Raw genomic sequence first — 6,000 nt, 5'->3', positions numbered from 1 at the left:
TTTCAAGGAAGTTGTAAAATTCATAGAGATCATAAAATACTTTCTTTCAACTATCTGTGTTGAACTAAATGATGTTTGCCCCAACACAACTTGATTATGTTGAAACTTGAAAAGATGAGGGTACCCAAATATACCTCAATCTAAAACTTTTCCACATATAAGTCCTTTCTCTGAAAGTGATTGTCTATGGACTGAGTCGAGACAATACAACTAATGGGTTCACACTTCGTGTGATTGTGTATGGATACGAGATCGAGACAATACGACAACAAGATAACTTGTGTGATTGACTATGGATTCAAGATCGAGACAATACAACAACGAAGTATGTTTACTTGATAAAAGGTTCGGACTTAACCAAACACAATAGGATTGCTATCAAGTAAAATAGGAATTAATGTTTGTGTATTTTACTTCTAATTATAATAAAACAATTATAATTGCGGAAATAGAAAAGTAAAAGACATAGCAAGATATTGTTAACGAGGAAACCGCAAATGCATAAAAACCTCGGGACCTTGTCCAGAAAATAAACCAACTTCGTATAGTTGAGACCAAGCAACTAAACCTATATTTCGCCTAGTTCCGTATGTATTCCAACGTCTCCAACTTGTAATAAGTCATGTACTTGGAACAATTCCTTTGGATCGTATTCCAAACAGTAAAGGAACAACAAATCTGTTCGGTAACAACTCTTTTCAATCAAGTGATATGAGTTCGATAAAATGCTCTTCCATTTATCTCAATAAACTCCTTTGTCAGGTTCTTAGATATATCAATTAACAATCACCGAAGTAATCGTTAGAGATCTTGCAATCAATTTTCTTAATCCCAAGAATGATATTAATGACGATCTACTCAACTAATCCATCCAATCTATCACAAGGATAAACCGATTATAGTTAGATCGTATTTCAGCCCTCACAAGTATTGTGCACACCAAAGATGATGAACCCAAATCAGAAATCTTCAAAGTCTTCTTTGTCTTCAAATCTTCTTAGATCTTCAATAAACACCTTCACACAATCAACTTGAATCTCTTGTGGTCAATCACACACAGAACGGAGTCTGTTAACGTTGGATTATCACAAGATGTCTTTAGAACTACAAACATTCTAAAGATCCCCTTCGAAACTTCGATCTAGTTTGAGTGAATCTTATATCAGAAGAGAAGATTTTCAAGCATAAACAAACTAGGTGCAATCAAAGTTCAACAACCGTTGGTCAATCAAATCAATCGAAAACTAATAATAAACTGTAGTTATCTAGTTTCCCACCAATGATACTAATAGAGCTTCTCAATCCAAGGAAGTCTTTAAACCGAGCGGCCGTAAGAGATTTCGCCTAATTAGGTTACTTTCCTCTCCGGATAGGCGGCTCCACCAGTAACAACACAACTAGGTAGTTTTGCTGGCTCTGAGGATTAGTTTTCTCGAAATGCAAATTTTGATATTTATAGATCAAGGAAGTTTGGACACCAAGGAATTTCCAAAACCGAAAATATTCTCAAGATATGCAATAACGCCCAAATTCGGTTTTCATAATTCCTGGAAATGCTTTGTCCAAATATTGACCGAAATCTCAGTAGAAAATATTAATTAGTAAATGCACATTACCAATTTTAACTTTCTAAAGATATGCATTTATTTGCTGGAAAATAAAAGCATATAAAACTAAAAACCTTAATTAAAAAATTCTCAATTTATTTCGATCCGGGATTCTTTCCTTTAGCTATTAAGGAATATCTTTGAACAATAAAAGATAAGAGTTACTGCACATGTTCAAAGTATGTCGACATCTTTACTTTGTAAATCCTTTTTCATATTTACAATCTTGGAACCGGTTTACCACACTTCCAAACAAATTTAGAACTGGTTCATCTGACTTCCAAGAACTATGTGATAGATTAAGAACACTCAATCACTAATCATAGGTTTCACGGTTCTACCAAAACAAGTTTCGGTTCTACCTCCATGTGAGTACTGGAAGCAGTCACACTAGCTTTCCAAAATTCGGTTGACTGGGTACTAGGATCGTTTCCCACATATATATGGTATCTAACTTGTATTTAGTGCACATGTCCATAGGATATGTTCCCAATATCTAAATACGTGTTGCACATGTTCATAGGATCGGTTCCCAATAACTACAAACTTGTTGCACCTCTTACAAGGATCGATTCCCATTTTGTGATCGATTGCACCTCTTCATAGGATCGGTTCCCCCATGTCTAGAGTTGGTCATACCAATAACAACAAATCGATCATACTATCTCAGGTGATTACTTAAGATTGGTTTCACTAATAAAAGTCATACCAATAACAAAAGTCAGGCTTTGTGAATAGTTTTACCAAGAACATAAACAAGTCATAAGCGGTTATACTAATCACACATATTGGTAATCCAAATATTTACAATGAATAACAAATACCAATAAGCCTAATATTGATGGTGGTTTTTAGTTCAAGGGCTAAAATCGTAAACCCTGTATTTAATGCGTTGTCATCCTGCAAAGGAACAAAAGCCATTTAAAAGGAAATGAGTGCTTAAGTCTCTTAGATCATATATGTATTGAGTAATTCGATAAATCTGTATATATGAAATTTACTCAGAATGGTGCGTGCAATAGCAATCCCAAAATATTCTGTGAATTTTATCTTCCACCAGCATTGTTCACTAATGCATGACTTGCCTAGTATATTCCTATGTTATGTTCCCAGCCGAACTCTCAATATTTACATGACATGACGATTAAATTTTCACTCTCAGCAGAGTAGCATGAATCTCCCGAAGTGTCGGTATTGAGATCTTCATGGAAGTACTCACACAGGGTGCATCCCTCTCTGACAAAGAGAATTTTATATCGACGCACTTTTAAGCTAGCTCGATCGAACACGCTTAAATTCCTTATGGAAAATTTAGACTGTTAATATCGGTCTCAAAAATAATCACGGCCACACGATTTGGCCGCGTGATTTAACAATCTTAGACTACTCCTAGCAGAACTAGGCAATCGCCATAGTCACCACCGACTGGACCACTTGTTCCCTAGTCGATTGAGTCCTATTTTTCTCATTCACAAGTGCTTAAAATGCCGACCCAAACATGGGTGTTCACGCGGTATAAAACAAGCTCAAACGAGCTAAGACCGACAAAAACGGTCTCAAAAACCCATCACATCCGTCCAACTTATCCATCCTAGTTGGAGGGCTTAGATCGCATCTCAAGCGATCAAAGAGGTGTCACTGTGTTCTCCGTTGGCCCAAATTCTCCCTTGGTCGTTCGACCTATCCACGTCAAGACCAGAGAGCATCAAATCGTTTGCCCAAACTCGAGCAAACACGTTATTTCAAAACCCTAAATTTTGGGTTGCTGCAATATATTATTGTTGCAAATCATCACATCCGTCCAACTTAGCCAGCCTAGTTGGATGGCTTAGATCGCGTTTCAGACGATCAAGGAGGTGCACATGATTTCACCACAGGCCAAATTTTATTCCCACTCGATCGACTTGCCCAGGAGAAGTCAATGACGCGTCAAGCCGCTTGATCGAACTAGGGTGAATGTGGACGTCTCTAAACCCTAATTGGTGTTTACGACGACATGTTACTGTCGCAAATCGATCACGAATGCCCATCTTCGCCAGCCGAATCGAATGGCTTCGATCTAATTTAAGATGGCTAAGGAGATTTCAGCATACTCACTGGCGGATCATCTTCACACATGGCCGATCGGCCTGTTCAAATTAGCGCTCAGAGCTTTGGTTAGTTTAACCAAATTAGGGTTGGATGCACAGTTTCCAAACCCTAAATCAATGGCAGCAAACATCTGCCGCAAAAACTATCTCGTCCGTCAAACTTCGCTAGCTTGGTCGGACGACTTGGATCAAATATTAAGTGATCAATGAGGTACCTCAATGATCAACGGCCACCCCCCACCCCCTCCTGCAAGGAGTGATCGATTGAGTTACGGCTCGCCCATGCGATCCCGGACGAGTTCCCAAAGATGGCCCTTTGTGCTGCTTCAACAATAGTCACTAACTGCCGCAAATCGTCTCGACCACTCAACTTAGCCAGCCGATTTGAACGATCTGGATCTAATTTAGATCAACCGGTAGGATTTTAGAATGGATACCATCCGCCACTCGCCTACAGGGATTGATCGACCAAGCAGTAGCTCATCCCTAAAGCTACCAAACGATTGTTAAAAGGTGTCCGATCGTGCTCTTCTTGTAAGACGATTGACTCGCGACTAATTTAGACAAGCTCAAAAACAGCGATGCTTCTAACACATCGATTATTTTCAGATGCTTATTCGAAAGCAGTGCTTTACATACATCGATTATAAAAAATTCTTTATAAATATCGGTTTTACAAATAATTTATTATTTGACCTAAAAACACTGTGTACTGCTTTCAGTGACGATTCCCACGACTCGACCCACTTACTCGAGACATCAAGCATGTCACAAACTGGGGGATGCTCACTGGGGTATTGGTATGGCGGTTTACAGCGTGCGGCGTGCAACGCGCCCATTACGAGAACGTGTTAGGAAAGAACGAACGGTTAACAACAATGAGATAATGGGTAAAAGCGTGACCAGTTTCCCCTCATAGTGGAAACGTGGTGATCACCACTCTTTACACAATTTCACTCCTCTATTGGCCTAATCACCTCTACTTCCTACGAGATCAGGGTGTGCTTGAACATGACTTGTACAAATGGGTTTTTCAACCTATTCAAACGGACAACACAAGTATTATCAACACAAGTAGCCAGAAACCATTTTTCTGATACAAGTCATAAAACAACCACACCTTCATAATTCAACATTCTGATCTCCACCTTCTTCACTTCCCTCCTTAAGATCAACCCTTCTCCTTCACTTTGTGACCAAATTGAATCTGGAACGGCCAGTTCTTGGTTTAGGCCAGATTCCTACAGATTAATCTCTCGAACTCAAAAGTACTCATGTGCAGTACATTTTTTTAGGGTTTGAATTCGTCTCTCATTAACACACCCAAATTTACCAAAACCAGCAGAATCATTTTTTTCCGTCAAAACAATTGGCGACCACAGTAGGAGATTAATCTCTCGGTTGCAAGATCAATTTTCGATTTCATTTCAATTTTCTCAAAATTCAAGATGGTGGATCTTAGGTCTGGATCAACGACAAATCCTGATGTTACTGGCGCTGACAATACCCTTGGTGTCCACATTCTTGCCCGTGACACAAATGTACCGTCTACCAGCACGATCAACGCATCTCACGGTACTACATCATCAACCACGAACACCAGCGGCGCAGAAGACACTCCCTTAAGCGTGATACCTCCAATCACCTGAGCCAGAGCCGCTTCCGCCACCAATATTTTTTTGAGTGTAACCCCCCCGGTCGTTACTAGAGCTACTGCCACTTCCCCATCAGGATGAGAGATCGGATGAGCCAGAGGAGGCTAACCCCCTATCACCATTGTTGATTTGATGGAAAGACGAGAAGTTCTCGCTAAGGCTCAGACAGACATGGCTACAACTCAGAAAGAGGTACTCACTTTCCTCAAGACGCTAATTGAGCGACTATCAAAGAGCCGCGTCATCCCATAGAACCAATGAGGAGTACTTTCAACACTTTTGGAGAAAGCACTTCAACAGGGCGTGCATTTATAGATGAAAAAGTTCGCGTTGCTCCTGATCGCTCAAGGGAAAGGAATCATCCGTTCAATTTCATCACGCGTGAGGATCTAGAACTACTTCTCTAGCATCAAGGAAAGGAAAACCCGGTAGACCTGCACCAGCATCAGCCTCCTTATCCTCCTGATGTGCAAATAGTTCCTCTTCCGAGAGGATACTTCTCTCCTCAATTTTCCCTTTATGACGGAACTGATAATGCTCGTGAACACATCTCTCGTTTTCTGGAGTCATTAGGAGAGCACGAATACAATCATATCCTCCGCTTGAAAGAGTTCTCAAAGTCACTTACCGGGAGAGCATACACCTGGT

This window comes from Papaver somniferum, chromosome 2, assembly GCF_003573695.1.
Source record: "Papaver somniferum cultivar HN1 chromosome 2, ASM357369v1, whole genome shotgun sequence".
Lineage (NCBI taxonomy): Eukaryota > Viridiplantae > Streptophyta > Magnoliopsida > Ranunculales > Papaveraceae > Papaver > Papaver somniferum.
This window is presented reverse-complemented; position numbering follows the sequence as displayed.